Here is a 16,732-nt window from a genome sequence, read left to right as displayed (position 1 = left end):
TTGGCCTACTCTTATTTCTTTCAAAAAAAAAGGGGGAGAAGAAGGGATGGTTGCATCAAGATCAAGAGATGAGTCGGAATTTAGGCTCCTCAACCATTGAAGCTCCGAAACCATTATAGCTCTATACCGCATCGGCAAAAGGATTCTGGCCTTTAGTTGCTACAATCAAAAGCTCCATCAAATTATTACAACAAAAAGAAAGAAAGAAAATTCTCCTATCTTGTGTACGTACAATTGATTGTTGCAAGTTATTTCTACAAGTTGTCAAGATTTTCGGATCGTTTCCATGACAAGCTACAAGTACAAGTTCGGGTTGTATTCGTGAAAAGAGAATCAAAGGGTTTTCTTTTCAAAAAAAGGAGAGTTTGTATCCCACTTACATTTCTACAGGAAAAAAAAAAAGAAAAACATTAAATTTCTTTGAATTAATTTTTGTGCTCCAAATTCATCACAAAATTTGTGTTGACAAATTTCTGGCACGTCTGGGAGGGAAAAGAGATAAAGAAATTGATCCTACATTGCAAGAGCATCATGAATGATTCTAAAGAAGTTAGACTAATAAAACATCAAGATATCTCTTAAATGCCTACTACAAAAGTTTGCAAAGATTTAATCTACTATCCTAGCCTACTCTAAGCAATCAAAGTTAATCCAGCCAAATACTCTAAGGTTTGATGCCTTCATATTAAGTGCCTCTCGAAGGACTCTACAAGTCTCAAGATTCTCCATAGGGATCATGGTCATTGCTTTGAGTTCTTGTTCCCTCAACTTAATTGCAGATAAATCGATAATGGAGTTTGCCTTTCGACTTTGCAAATCATGCAAGGTGGATTCTAACTCTTTTAATCCATCCTCCAAGTTGGACAACTCTTCTATCAGCTCACATCGCTGCTTCTTGAGGGTCTCTACTTGGGTGCCATCATCACTCAACCTTGCTTGAATCTCAACCTGGAACACTAACTGGTTTGCAATGCTTTTGGCGATTGATTCCATTCTAGAAGTCTTCTCTTTAAGGGAAATTCCCCCTTCGATGGCTTGCTGGTGGGCTAGGTAATAATCATTGTGCCTCAGAAAAACATCCACCCACCTCTCAAAAGGCATAAGGTCCACATGGAATCGTTTCTTCACGACTTAAGAAAGTATTGGTAGCCTCTTGCCAACCTAAGTCCTCATCATATCATGAGGATCCTTGAGCATTGACTAAATGAAGTTGGTCAAATACTATTCCAATGCAGAACGCATGATCTTGTTGACATCCTCATCATCACTAGAAGCAAAGGAATCATGCCCCATGCTTGTCTCCACTTGTTGATTACTAATGACTTCTTGTGTAACTAGCTTCTTTGGAGTTGCAATAGATATAACCAAGTAACAATTAAATAAAAAGGGAGAGGAAGAAAGGGGAATTGTACCTTGTGAACCTATATATAGGTGCAAATCAGCCATGGTGAGAAGATGAACTACCATCATCAGAGTCCACCAAGATAGGGTTATGTGTCCCTCCTGAAGGTAAATTTTGTGACCCTTTAGGCTTAGTGGCCAGCATTTTTCTCCATACGACTTTTTACTGGGGGCATTGATGATGAGGTCTTGATCAAATTATTGCTCTTGGAAGCAAAGTCATCTTCATGGCTGGCTCATTGTTGACACTTAAAGAATTCAAGCGACTGTACTTCACCTTCTGATTCACCATGATCATCCTTCTTGGGTTGTTGGCGCTTTAAAGGGGCAAAAGGTGGAACAACATCCGTCATTGATTGAGCATCATCCACTCTTGCTTCTTCCCCTGTCTTCACCTTTTTATCACAAACATTCAACATGACAAGCATGTCTTCTTGTGCCCTAGTGAGATCAACATGGTAAAAGTTTATTTCACTACTAGCCAGAACTTCAATTTTGAGTCGTCATAGAACTGACAAAACCTCACTATACCACCAACCCGAATAGCTTGCCATGGTTCAACGTTGAGGGTCCCTAAGATGTAGTGGCACAATGAACTTGGACCCAATGTCCTCTCTTAAAAGTGGCCTCCAACAATGATAAGCTTCAACTGCACCAAGCGTGACATGTTCATGGTTGGGAGATCCTGGTATTGTCTGATAAAATCTGAACTGGCAAGAAAATCGGTGCGGACAATACAATTCAGATTCCACCATGGAATTTCTCTCTGCCATGATAGGAAGCCTGGATGTGTGCTGATCAAAAACTCTAACTCCTCAAAAAGAAGATTTATGTCACGTCTTTCCTTACCATAAGGCATGATTCATTCTAGTTGGTCTATCATAATCATAAGTAGATGACAAAATAGATGAATAAATCCTAGTCGTCTCTAACTCTATATTATATTCCTAGAGTATGACATGGCCCCAATCCCAAAAACCGCTCAACCAACGAGATTCACCATGGGGACTTAAATCAGAACCCCAACGAGTTAGGTTGTCAACAATCTTTTGTGCAGTAGTCGGGGTTGGGACTAGTGAATACACAGAGTTATGATGAGTGGTGTCACAATGCAAAATAGCTATGAACATCCAAATTGAGTTTGGGGTTCATTTCACGGCTGAAGTGTAAGGAGCCGCCACCCATCCATACACATGGGAGTGGTCGGCCTCCCGAGTTCAAGAAACAAAACAAGACTCTCATGTGATCCCAAAAGAGGCTATTCTAGGTACTTTATATGGGAGAGAGGGAAGGTGTTAGGCATCCCTCTCTCATACTCAACATATAGTACCATTCCCCTAATTTGGTATAGAAAGAATCAGAACAAAAGAAAACAAAAATCTATTAGATTTCTAGCAACCTTGCCCATCAAAAAGGATAGTCATGGTGAGCTTGTTTCCCAAGTGATTCAACCCTTTCATTCTCTTTTTGGGTGAGGAAAACCCTTAAAGGAGCAAAACATTAGGCAACTACATGCATCCTCCTTCTTTATCTAAGGTCCCCTCATTCCTACTAGGCTAATGAAAAAAAATCAAAACACAAGGGAATCAATCCCCTATGAACCACCTCACTTAGGGCTCACTAAGCACAATCTACACTTATGATTTAAAACAAAATAAAATAAGGAGACAAAACAAAATAGTAAACAAGATAGAAAAACTAACTTGAACTAGAATTTAACATAGAGCTGAAATACTATTATGCATGTATTCTAACATTCAAATAAAAAAGGATTCAATATGTATATTCATTGAACTAGACAAATCTGAATTTAAATACAACGAGAGAAGAAATTTCAGCAATGATATTGATTATAATTATGTTAAATAACTAATAAATGACATAGAATGTTATCAAAATCAGTCAACAAAGTGTTTTAATAATTTCTACTCCAAGTCACCAATAAATTAACTAAAAAAATAACAAACATCCTCCAATAAAAAAAAAAATCAATGCTGAAATGAAATAAAGAACACCTAGAGCATTAAGAAGATTCAAGAAAACAAAAAAAAATACTAAAATAAAACAAAAATAAAAAATAAGAAATGATGAGGTGAGGGGCTCACCTCTTTGTGGCCTTTTGACATACCCTACAAGATAAGTGATTGAAATTGTTGGCGTCTCTTTTTGAGGTTGAACCTTGCTTGAATCGAATGGGTAGAGGGACTACTTCTCCAAGGTTGCATTGAGACTTTTCTTTTTTTTTTTCTTAGATTGAATGATGATAGAGGATAGGTTCAGATGGACTATTGGAAGGGAGAAGGTTTAAGGAAGAAAAAGGGTTCTGTTTTGGGGTTAATAGAACTAGGGTTTTGATGGGAGCTAGGTTTCTGTTTGGGGTTGAGAAGTATGAAGAAGAGGGTGATGCATGAGTGAGTGGATTTCAATTGGAGAAATAGAAGGCTAAAGAGGGATATCAGAGAGAGAAAGAGAGGGATTTTGGTGAGAGAGAGATAGAGGGAAATGGATTCTTTACCTTAGCCGAAAATGGTGAATGGACTTGCTCCTTTCCTTTCCTTCTTTCTTCTTCTTCTTCTTTTCCAGCCGAATGGAGATCCATTTCTATTTTTCTTTTACCTTTCTTTCTTTTGTTTTTGGTTGGGGCATGGAGATTTGATGGTGGCATTTCAATTGGGGTGTAGGTGAAAGGAGAGCTGGAAGAAGACAATGAGAGGGAGAGTTCAGTGGTGCTGTGTTGATAGAGGTTGATAGAGATGGAGATGGGTAGGTTCAGTGGTGGAGGAAGAAGGCAGAGAGGAGAGGAGGAAGGTGGAGTTCGGTGGTGGGAGCTTGAGAGAGGGAGAAAGGAGGAAGAAGATGGATGGATTTGATGGTGAGAGCTTGAGGGAGTGAGGGAGGGAGGAGGAAAGTCTGGGAGAGAATCCCCCAAAAAACGCCCTTCTCTTGGCTGGTTTGGTTTTTTAGTGTAGATTTTTTCTTCTTTTTTTTATTATTTTTTATTGTTAAATCGAATGGGATAGGGCCAGTTTGGTTTGGTTCAGTTGGGATAGTTTAGTCTCATTAGAACTAAATTAGGTCTAGTTTGATTAGGCTTGAACTAAAAAGGAGAGGGTTAGTTAGGGTTTCTCTTAGGATTTCTTTAAGGTTTGGAAAGGATAGAGGGTTGGGATGTTTTGATGCTAATCTAAGGATGGAAAGGTTCCTAGAGTTTTCTCAGTTTTCCTTTTTTTTCTCATTGGCTCCTCCTCCTAAACCAAATTTAATAGGCTAGGGGACAACTCCCCTTGATTTGCTCTCCTTGTCTCCTTCCCTTTAATGCCTAGAATGAGGGGAGTTTTAAATTTAAAATTTGAATTTGAGGGGTGAATGGATAGGTGACAGCTATGGTTTTAGAATTTAGGGTTACGGGGTTTGGAAGTGAGGGTTAGGCCGATCCTAGGGTGGAAAAGCAAGGGGGCTCAGATTTAGGGCTAGGATTGATTTTAGGTTTAGTGGAGGCTTTAAGTGATTTTCCAAAATGTGTAGGGTCCTAATTGAAGATGTGTAGGGGGTTTTTGTAATGAAAGGGCAAGTCTAAGGGGCCTACTGTGCAAGATTCAAGGGTTAAGATTAAAACTCAAGATATTAGGGTTTTTCTCAACTAACTAGATCGCACGAATTGGAATCCACATAGATGGAGGGGTAAAATGGGGAATTTTGTAATGGAATTTTCCAAGAGGGTTCTAAGCTGTATAAAAAGGGCAATGATGGGGTTTGATGGCCTCGAGAGGTGTGTCCGAGTAAGAAATCGTGATTTGGAGTGTATTGAGCAATAGGGGTCATCGAATCAGGATTTTTTCTTAATAGAAGGGTAAAATGGTGATTCTGGGTTTAAAAATGGAGGATGGTTTATTCGGGTGTCTAGGAAGATGATTACGTGGTCTAGGTGTATTAGAGGGTGTACTGCAATGCAGATCTTGAAATGAGAGAGTAGTAGTAAATGAGAACCCTTAATTTGGAATCTTTATAGATGAGGGGTAAAATGGTAATTTTAAGGCTTGAAGTTTACCAGGTCGATGATCGAGAGGTTTTGACAGGGTTTGAAGGTGCCAGATGATGTGTGATGATGGATCTTGAATTTGGGGCATATTGGGCAATGATGATAGTTCATTTGGAATCTTTTTAAGGTAAGGGTAAAATGGTCATTTTAGGGTCTAAAATGTGATGGATCATCGATCGGGAAGTTTTGATGGGGTTTGGAAGTGTCAGATGATGTGTTATGATGGATCTTGAATTTGGGGCGTATTGGGCGATGAGGATGGTCCATTTGGAATCTTTTTAAGCCAAGGGTAAAATGATCATTTTAAGGTCTAAAATATGATGGATCATCAACCAGGAGGTTTTGATAGGGTTTGGTAGCTTTTGAAGGTCCTAGATAATGTGTTTCGGTGAAGATCTTAGACTTGGAGAGTGACAACCAACGAGGATTGTTGATTTTGATCAGGAAGTTGGTGGAGGTCTCGGGGTCTTGGATGGAGTATCTCGATGAAGATCTCGTATTAGGAGAATATTGGCTAATGAAGATTGTCGATTTAGAATCTTTACGTACGAAGGGCAAAATGGGTATTTTAAGGTCTGAAATTGGATGGATGGTTGATCAAGAAGTTGATGGTGGTTTTAGTATAGTTTAAGCGTCTTGGGGGAGCTATCGTGATGGAGATCTATGATTTTGAGAATGGTGGCTAATAAGGACCATCGATTTGGAATCTTTTTGGATAAAGGGCAAAATGGACATTTTGAGGTCTGAAATTTGGTGGGTGGTCAATCAAGTGGTTGTTGAAGATTTTAGAAATGTTTAAATGTCTCGGGAGAGGTGTCATGATCGAAATCTAAGCTTTTCAGTGTAGTGAGCAACGAGAGTGGTCAATTTAGAATATTTGTGTACGAAGGGTAAAATGGACATTTTGAGGTCTAAACTTTGATGCGTAGTCAATCAAGTGGTTGTTGAATATTTTGGGAAGGTTTGAATGTCTTGGGAGAGGTGTCACGATCGAAATCTAAGATTTTGAGTGTAATGAGTAACGAGAGTGGTCAATTCAGAATCTTTGCATATGAAGGGCGAAATGGGGATTTTTGTGTCTAAAGTTTGGGCCGTGGATATTTTGGAATATGTGGGATCTAATGGGAGTGTCTGGTGATTTTAAAGGTGTTGGAATTTATGGAATCTATGTCGTGGGTGTTTTGACCAATGAGAGGGCTTGAAATGGAATCTTGTATTAGGAACTTGTGGATCATAGGTTTTTCATTTGAGAAGTGTCATAGTATTAAATGTGTTCAAATGAAATCTCTAATGGATGAATGGTAAAATGAAGGAATTAGGGCTAAAATTTGGTGTGATTGGATGATAAACAGCTTTGCTTCATATGATGGAGTCTAATCGGGTAACAGGTGTGTTGGTATGGCACAATTGGAACCATCGAAAGGGAATCTTGTGGAGGAGAAGCGGAAGAATGCATATATGCAAGTGCGGATGTAGCTTCTGCAGCTACTCTTAGACATTTGTCCCATGAAATTGAAGATTTGTATTTCTCATCATGAATATGATGGAATTAACAAGGTCCCATTAGTAATGAATTCATATGCTAATAGTGGAACTTCGAACTTTAAGCAACACCCTAAAAGCTTCACTACATTTTTATGGTTAATCTGAGAGAGAATAATCACCTCATTGATGAATTGTTCAACTTGGCTTTCATCAACTATTTTGGACTTCTTAATGGCAACTATCTTATTGTTAGGAAAAATTCCTTTATACATTGTACCATAGCCATCACGACCTAGGATTCGATTCTCGTTATAATTGTTAGTTGCCCTTTTGAGCTCTTCTTCATTAAATATCCTTGCAACTTCTATAGTTGCATCATGTGAAGAAAGTTTTTGTCTAAGTAGAAGCCCTTCATTTTATTGAAAGAATTTTACTTTGTGTATGCTTTGCCTTCTATTTTTTATTCCCTAATATAGCAAAGAATTGATAGATAGTACAAATAAGATGCCAAAGGCAATACCATCATGAAGAGGAGAAAAATTATGAAGGGAAAATTCTCGATTAGTACCCTATACTTTGGGTCTAATGCCACTTTGGTCCCCAAACATTAAAATGTGACTGTTCAGTACCTGAATTTTCAAAATGTGCCAAATTAGTACTTACTGTTAATTAGTTGTTAAGCAACTGTTAAGTGGAATTTCAAAATGTGTCATCTAATTTTCTTTATGAACCATTAAAGCAAAGAAAAAAAATGAACAGTCTCAAATCTTTGCCTCTTCCATTTAAGAAAGTTGGGGTCACTAGAATGCTCACTGAGACATGACCCAAACTTTCTTGAATAGAAGAGGCAATGACTGTTCATTTTTTTGCTAACGTTTGAATGGTTAATAAAGAAAATTAGATGACACTTAAAGGGCATTTGTATCTTTTTCAAATGACACTTAATGACTTATTAACAATTGGTTAATGATAGATACTAGATTAGGGATGTCGATTTTCACCATTTCGCCGATCCCCATGGGGATCGACCCCGAATGAGGTGGGGATGATTTTCCCCTGTGGGGACGAGGATGGGGAAATTTTCATCCCCATTGGTGGGGATGGGGCAGGGACGAGGAGACCACTCCCCTCCCCACAGGGACTCCAATCCCCCACCCTATGGGATCCTTGCTAATATATGTATATATGTACACATGCACATATATGTATTATATCTATACATCCATCTATATATTAATATTTTTAAAAATAATATGGTTGAATATGTTTGAATTTTTTCTAATATGATTGTAACTTTTAAATATTTTATTTTTATTTTTTAAATAAAAAAAAACAAAATGGTTGACATTATAAAAAGTTACGGGGATGGGGATAACCTTGTCCCTATTAGTGGAGATGGGGATGAGGATGGAGATTTTCATGGAGGTGGGGATGAGGAGAGGCTCCTCATTCCCGCCCTGCCCCACCCTATTGCCATTCCTATACTGAATTGACATATTTTGAAAGTTCGGGTACTAAACTGTCGTGTTTTAAAGTTCAAGGATCATTGTGACACTAGGCCCAAAGTACAGGGCACTAATTAAGAATTTTCCCAATTATAAAATAGGAATGCAACTTAGATTGGATTGGGCTGTTGTCAACCCTACTCCAACCTAATGTTTTAAAACCTCAACCCTAATCTAAGCCAGCCCAACCTTGATCTTGTGGTGCTCTTGACCATATATCCCAACTGAATCATAAGTTACGTTGGTTAAGTTGGATTGATTAGGTTACAACCTTATTTAATAAATTTAGAAACATGTGCAGAAACTGAGAAAAGACACCAGCATATTCATGTAAGGCCAACCACTTTATAAACAGGAGATGCATAAGACTCAAATGTTGTTTTAATAACTACGAAAATGAAAAAAAAGGAATCATAATTAGGCTGTGTTTGGTTTGAAAAAATAAAAGAATATTCTTTCTATTCTTTTTCCTACATTTTCTTTCAAACCAAACACAACCTTAATGTTTATGTTTGGATGGAATTGATCATAGTTTTCAAAATCAAACTGGAAAAAAAAAATAAGGAACTGCTCTCTTTCATCCTAAAACTGTTTTTAAGTCAAAAACCATTGATTTGATCAGTGGCCCGCTGAACTAAGCAGTCAAACCATTGAACCATCGACTTGGACAATAGTTTTTGATCCTTTACTATTATTTATTTTCTTATTTTTTAAGTCAGAACAGGCCATCCGTGCAAAACAAATGATTAAACCATTTGACCCAGGGACCAATCCCCGGAATGGTTCCCTAGCTATCTGGTCCGGTTTTAAAACCTTGGAATTGATCCCAAGGCATCAAACCTTACCCAACGTAACTTATGTACTGGCTTGACATTTTTTCTATCCCTATATTTAACCTATTATTAAACCAACCTATTTCTTTTTCCGATTGGACTGGGTTGCATTCGGTTTGACCCCATCAAATTTACACTTCAAGGTTTGGCTGAAATAAATTGAAAATGAGAACTATGATTGGTCAATTATGTTTTATGGGAATAACCAATAAAGTTAGCACCTATAGAGACAGGGTGCGTTTGATAACTCTTTTTAGACCTCTGACTGCTTTTCAGATGTTATGCACGTTAAGAGTCCGGCCTGATTATGGGTTCAAAACTCCATTTTAGATTTGAAATCGAAAGAGGTCAACCAACGTCTTAACGCAGTCAGATGCATTTCAGACCACGCTTAAAGACAAAAATAGGCCTCTACAATTTTGTAAATGCTCCGCGTTGTCCCTCATTTAACCCGGCAAAAAGAGCTCACCACCATCAAGCTTTTCTCGAAGGTATGTTCTTCAACCCAAATCTCCATTTTACCTCTTGTTTTCTACTATTTTCTTTAGGCTTTGAAACTCAAGTCTACATTCTACTCCCTATTCTTCAAATCAAATCTACTTATTTGTTTGTTTTTCTCCACTATATTTTGGGATTTTGGGATCGACCAATCTGCCTCAGTTTTGAACATCCTCTTTTGCAAGTGCGATTCCAGGAAGAGCAACTGATGTTGCTAGGATCGGCCGATAGAAGCAAATTGAATAGAGCTACCACCGCAGTTCCCCACCACTCCCTGTTCGATGACAAGAGGAAGAAGATGAATAGCAGATCTGGGCATTTGGAAGAAGAAGAAGAAGGGGAGAGAGAGAGAGTTTAGAGGGAGAGTAACCAGAGAAAGGAGGGGGGAATACCACCGCCCTATTCAGCCTTCGCAACAAGAACGATGATCAACAATCCCTAAAACCGATTAATTATTTTTATTATTCATTTGTTATCTTTATTAATTTTAATTGTGTTACTTTTTAATTATTAATATTTAATTAGTAATTATTTTTTAAATTATTTTAAGTTTTATTTGTGTAAATTACTAATTATTAATTATATTTTTATTTTAATTGTGTTATTTTTTAATTATTAATTATTTTAATTTTTATTAAGTATTAATTACTTTAATATTTTTTATTAGTCATCAATTATTTTTAGTAATTTTAAATGTGTTAATTACTATTTATTAATTTTTTATTTTTTATTCATATTATTTCAATATTATTTTGAAATTCACAAATTATTTCATATGAAATAGTACAAATTGAACTCAAAATTATCAAATAGTGTGTTTTAAGGATAAAATAATAAAATCAAGGAATTTCAAATATTGAATAGTTGGTCCAATACAAACAACTTTATCTATTCAGCACATCTAAAAAGTATAAAAGCATCATAGCTCTTTTCAGATTTCAGACATTTTTAACATTTTTTTAGCTTTTCAGATTCAAGATTTTATATTTATCAAGCGCCATCGTAAAATATGTATTAGCATATGATTTCTAATTTTGATAAAACAATAACCCGGTCAAGCTAGGGGTGTAATAAAGATGGGTTGGATAGCGTTTGGCCAATCCAGGCCCCACTTTAAAAATTATATCTTGGACGTAGACCCAACATATATATGACGTCCACGCCGACTTGCCGGTGAAGATATAAGCAACTTCTATCCCTTTTCTAGGCTACAAACTAGGCTACTAAGCATTGGTGGAGAAGCTCTTCTCGCTCCCAAATTCCTTCATCTGAAACAAAAACTTAAATACACACTCAAACAACTGCTCTCCCCTATTCAGAAGCCCCCAAATCTGCCATGATTATTCTTGCCAAACTGTATTTAGCCTACGACAACTCAAGTATACAGATTAAGGTGATTTGCACACAATTCTTATAAATAATCTTTAAGGCTGAGTTTGGAAACAATATTGAAAAAGGAGTGTAAACTGATTCAGGGTAAATTTGCATTCTAGTTGTCTTTTACCTGTGTTTGGCAACATTACATTTATGCATTGACAAATGACAGAAAATACATTTTTCAATGCATATTTACATTGATAATAAGATGTAAAATTATATCAATAAAAAAGAAGTAAATTTGCATTTAAATGGACTTTTGATATAAAAGGGATAAGTACACTATACTCCCCTTCACAAATCTGAAATGGCAGCCACCTCCTAGCCTAGTCTTATGTTAACGTAGGGTAATTTGGTTAAATAAATTAAGTAGGTTAGTTAAATGGTATTTTGACTATGGATACCTATAGTCAAATAGGTTAATTGAGTTAATTAGGTTAACTAAGATTCATTGACATAATTAGGATTCAGTAGGTTACTTAAGTCACTTAAAGGTAATTAAGTTTATGATAATACATTAGTATTTATTAAGTTGGCCGGTTAGAATGGAATTAACCTCAATTGCTTACTTAGTTTAATTAAATTAGCTATAATTGAGGCTAATTAGGCTAATTAAGTTAATCATATTTCTTAAGGTTTTAAAATTAAATAGGTAACTTAATTTATATAGATTAAGGTTAAATATGTGTTAAATTAATAATTAGATTTATTAAGGTTAACTAGGTTATTTAACTCTATCATGGCTAATTAAGTTTGTCATGGTATATCATGTTTGAGTAAAACACTTTAATTAATTACTTAATCAAAAACTGAAAAATCAAACCAAATCAATGAAATTGAACCAAAAGGTCTGGTTAACCAAATTTGTCAGTTTATGATTAGTTTCTGACATCATATAAAAGTTTCCCAAAAGAAAATGCTTTATGGGATGAGAAAACGAAGAAGAGAGGGAGGGAGAGGAGGGAGAAACATGACGATTGGACCTTCTCTCCTTGAAATTCTGGGTTTTCCAAAATAATAGAGGGAATGGGTGGAAACCGATTTTCACCTGCCACCTCCGAATGCGCTTGGCCGTAGCTTTGCATCTGAAGAATTTAGAGTTTTATCAGCATTCAGAGAATCAATTCAATTGGAGATGCAACCAAATGACCTCTAACCATTGAAAAATCAAAATTTGTAGGGTTCGGAGATGGATTCAGCGCTACTAAATGCCGCCTTACAAGTTACAACACCAAAATGCCCTAAGAAAAGAATGGGTGTGGTTCAGAAAAGTAAAACCACTCTCTAAACTTCTACATCCGGTTGAAGGTGAACTTGTGCCCCATATACTTGATGGCTCATCCATGATGAATTGCACCTCTTGAATGTTCCTTTGAAATTGAGTGAATCCTTCATACCTCCTCAACCCTTCAAGCTCTGAAGCAATTTCTTTCATTATTGGCCTTTCTTTTCCATTTAAACTCAAGCATCTCTTTGCAAGGTTGGCAACCACTTGTAACTCCTCTTTTCTACCCTCTTTTACAACTTGAGCATTAAGAATCTCAAAAAGGCAATTCTCATCCATTGAAGAAATAAAATATGTAACTAAGTTTCTCCCTTCTGTAGGTCTAGTGTAAGAAATTGGTTTCTCCCCTGTTAGTAGCTCCACAAGAACAACCCCAAAGCTATAAACATCACTCTTCTCTGTGAATTGACTTGATTGAAAATACTCAGGGTCCAAGTATCCAAAAGTTCCTTGCACTATTGTTGTTAAGTGGGTTTTATCAATTGCAATTGATCTTGAAGTCCCAAAGTCTGCAACCTTAACTCTATATTTGTCATCTAGGAGAATATTTGAAGACTTTATGTCTCTATGATATATTGGTATGGAAGCTGCTGAATGCAAGTAAGCAACTGCTCCTGCAACTTCAGTGGCAATTCTTAAGCGATTATCCCATGACAATGAAAAATCCTCATTTCTATGATGAATATTATAGAAAAGTGTTCCACCAGGGATGAATTCATAGACTAGTAGAGGAATTTCTGTCTCTAAACAACACCCTAACAATTTAACCACATTCCTATGATTGATTTGGGAAAGGATGACTATCTCATTAATGAATTATTCAAGTTTACTTTCATCAAATATTTTTGATTTCTTGATTGCCACAATCCTTCCATCTGATAACATACATTTATAAACTGTTCCCTGTCCCCCTTGACCAAAAACTCTGTTCTCATTGTATTGATCAGTTGCCTTTCCTAATTCTTCTGCCGTAAAAACCTTTATTTTCTCAACATTGCCTTCTATGGATAAGATTTGTTGTTGCAATAACAAACCACCATTTCTTTTGAAGAAATTCTCTTTGCGTTCATTGATTTGTCTTTTCTTTAGTACTTGGTACAACCAATAACCAACAACAAGTATTACAACACCTATACATGTACCTGCATAAATCAATGGAAGCTAAGGAGTCACAAATTACAACAGTAAGAGGACAAATAAGTGAAAATGGAAATGCGAATAAAATAATGTTAGTATAAGAACCTAGGACATAAATTTGGTACCAGGTCTGGGCTGGGACTCGTTCTGAGATTAATAAGGATACTAAATGGTCTGGTTTGGGACTTTGGGTCCTTTGGACTGATTCATATCAGTTGGGGACCGTCTCCACTCTCCACCCAGACCTAGACCAGTACTAAGTGTTACTCTCCATTCTTACTCTTTCCTTACTTTTTTTTTCTCTCGATGCATATTTTCTTTTTTAATGTGGATTAGCTGAAGATAGCTGTTTAGCGGACTGTGGAATCAATGATATTTCTCAATTAGGGATTCAATTTAGGTGAAGCCAACCTAAACCCAGATTAATACAGTCCTTAATTATTAATCATTTGGGCTTGGATTTTTGGTCCTCAGACTGAGACTAGATTACAAGATTTTGGGCATTGCTATTTTTCAAGTTGACCCAGGCCTAATACTTAAATAGCCCCAACTCAGCCCAATTATATACACTTATATATTACATATATTCATACACATATGCACACATAGTTGGATAAATGCATATAAATACGTACATGTGTCAAATTTTAGAGTGGTCTCATTGACCAACTCAAGCCCGGTTTTGGCTTGTGCCCAACTCAAATACATCAAATTTCAGGGCTGGTTGTGTTCATATTGGGAAGATTGGACTTGATCATAATTTGAGCGATAGATCCAAATCTTAGGGTTGGGCCTGGGTTGACCATAAACCCAGTCCAGCCTACCTGGCATGCATCCCTACATACAATGCCAACCATAGTGTTTATTGAATGGCTGTGGGTGCCATGTATTTGTGATTGTCATGGGCATTATCATTGGTCATGTCAGAGTACAATTGGGGTAGGTGCCAGGTCGGAATTGATGCTAATTTACGAGCGGACATCGGTGTATAGAGTGGGGGTTTTGACATTTTGAATATTTATAGGTTGCAGTGGAATTCAGAAATCTGCATTGGTCATGACTGGGCTGGGCTATGCAGCTGTATTAAAGGCTGTAGCCTATAGGTCCAGGCCTGAACTATCCCAGGTTTAGGGGCCTGAAACATAATCCTGGGACAGGCTTGTATAATTCTCCGCCTATGTCTTTTTTATATTAAATGTTACAATTATATAATATTTTACATTAAATAACATATAATATGCATATAAATTTATTTTATACATTTTATAATATACAATTTTGTATATAAATTTTTTTTGAGGGAATATGTGTATAAATATCATATTACAAAATAACATAAAATAATATATATACATTACATATTATATACTTTATATATAAAATATTTAAACATACATGAACCTGGGCCTGAAAACAAAAACCCAGGTCCAAGACAAAATAACATAAAATAATATATATACATACATATTATATACTTTATATATAAAATATTTGAACATACATGAACCTGGTCCTGAAAACAAAAACCCAGGTCCAAGACCAGTTTTTCCTAGTTAGACCGGGCTGGACCAGGCTGAAATGACTACCCCTAAATAGGGGTGCGAGTTGGATTGGACTGAGCGGTTTATGCTGTTTTGGGGTCAGCCTTTGGGTTAGGCCCATTAAAATTTTAGCAAAATCCCAACCCTAACCTGCAAAAGTTTCACCCCTAACCTCTAATCTGAATTAGCCATCACGTTCAAACTGGACCGGTTTTGGATTGAACCCCATTCAGTTCAAAATCAATTTGGATGAATTGGACGAACCACTAAGACATTGGATTGGACCAATCCGGTTCAAATTATTTATTAGATTGAATTGGACCTGATCCATCCATAACAAATTTATATTGGTTTGGGTTGGATTAATTCAAATTAATCCAAAACATTGATTAGATTGGAAGGTTCAGACTCACATTGGACGACCAAATCCAGTCCAATTGACACCCCTAGGTTCAACTAATCCGAATTAGATGTCTAGTTACGAAAAGATACAACTGACAGATCCCTGGTTGACCAATGACCAGGCGATTTTCCGAGACATATCGGCCAATAGTAAAGTAAATTCGGACTTTCATTATATTACCTACAATTACTTGTACCGCCACCAATTTTGTGTGAGCAGGCGGGGGCAGTGGGTCAGGCAGCACTAGGATCTGAACGCACCCGCGTCTATTTCTTCTTCCGTCCCCCTCTGTACCAGGATGTTAAGAGCAGTTGTAAGTCCCAGGCATATTTGTGCAAATCGCTGATGATGAGCAATCGTTCATTGTTCCATTCGAGCATTCATTTATATCTGAAAGCAATCCATCCATTTATGACAAGTTCGATCAACTGGCCGGAATAGAAATTGACGATCAAGTTTCTACCAGTGATTTGATAGAAAGACTGGTTATATTATAATCAAGATTCAAGAGCAAGTTGTTCATATGGATTACGTACCTTGACATCCATGTTGCAGATAAGGGTTACCTTCGTAGCCAGGATTGGGGAAGCGTTAGTCCCGGAAAACGAATCGTCGTAGCAAATGCAATTCATGAAGGAATAGACGCGCAGTTGGCCTTCTAATGATATTTCTGTAACTTCCACCGCTAGGAAAGGATCAGATACGAATAAGTTTCTATCTTTTCTCATGTTGCTGATATTGGAAACAAATAATTTGGGAGGGGTGAAAGTATTGTTGCAGAATAGGTTGAAGCCGTCTCTGTAACAGCTTGGGTCGTCTCCGATGCCAAACGGGTAGGGAACGGTGATGTTCCCACATTTGTCAGCGCAGTTGGGCTTTGCCTGCAGCGGCATGGTTGATGATGATGCTGTTACAGTTGCTGGGCCGCACAACGAAAAGACGAGGAACTGATAAAGCAGCAGCAGCAGCAGCATAACCAGATCCAGAACCATTGCTAAGATAGTATACTATTTCGGTGCTTCCGTTTGGTGATTTCCATTTTATCACTCCTATACTCGTTTATATGCATGCAGGTTGGGTTGCCTATCGAGTATACTAACTTGAATAAAAAAATCGGTTTTTCGTGATTAATTGTGATATTCACAATTATATATTGTGATATGTGAATCAATGAAAAGGTGAATAGGGTAAATATACCATGTGACTCAAAATAAACCCTCTATGGGCC

At 36.9% G+C, this 16,732-nt stretch overlaps 1 pseudogene; it reads right to left on the bottom strand.

Annotated features, from left to right (window-relative positions):
- Positions 1-1,221: 1,221 nt before the first annotated feature.
- Positions 1,222-16,496, bottom strand: LOC104590936 (wall-associated receptor kinase-like 1; annotated as a pseudogene).
- Positions 16,497-16,732: the final 236 nt, after the last annotated feature.

This window comes from Nelumbo nucifera, chromosome 2, assembly GCF_055504915.1.
Source record: "Nelumbo nucifera cultivar China Antique chromosome 2, China Antique-T2T, whole genome shotgun sequence".
NCBI lineage: Eukaryota > Viridiplantae > Streptophyta > Magnoliopsida > Proteales > Nelumbonaceae > Nelumbo > Nelumbo nucifera.
Note: the sequence above shows the minus strand (reverse complement) of the source record. Positions and strands in the feature narration are given on the sequence as shown.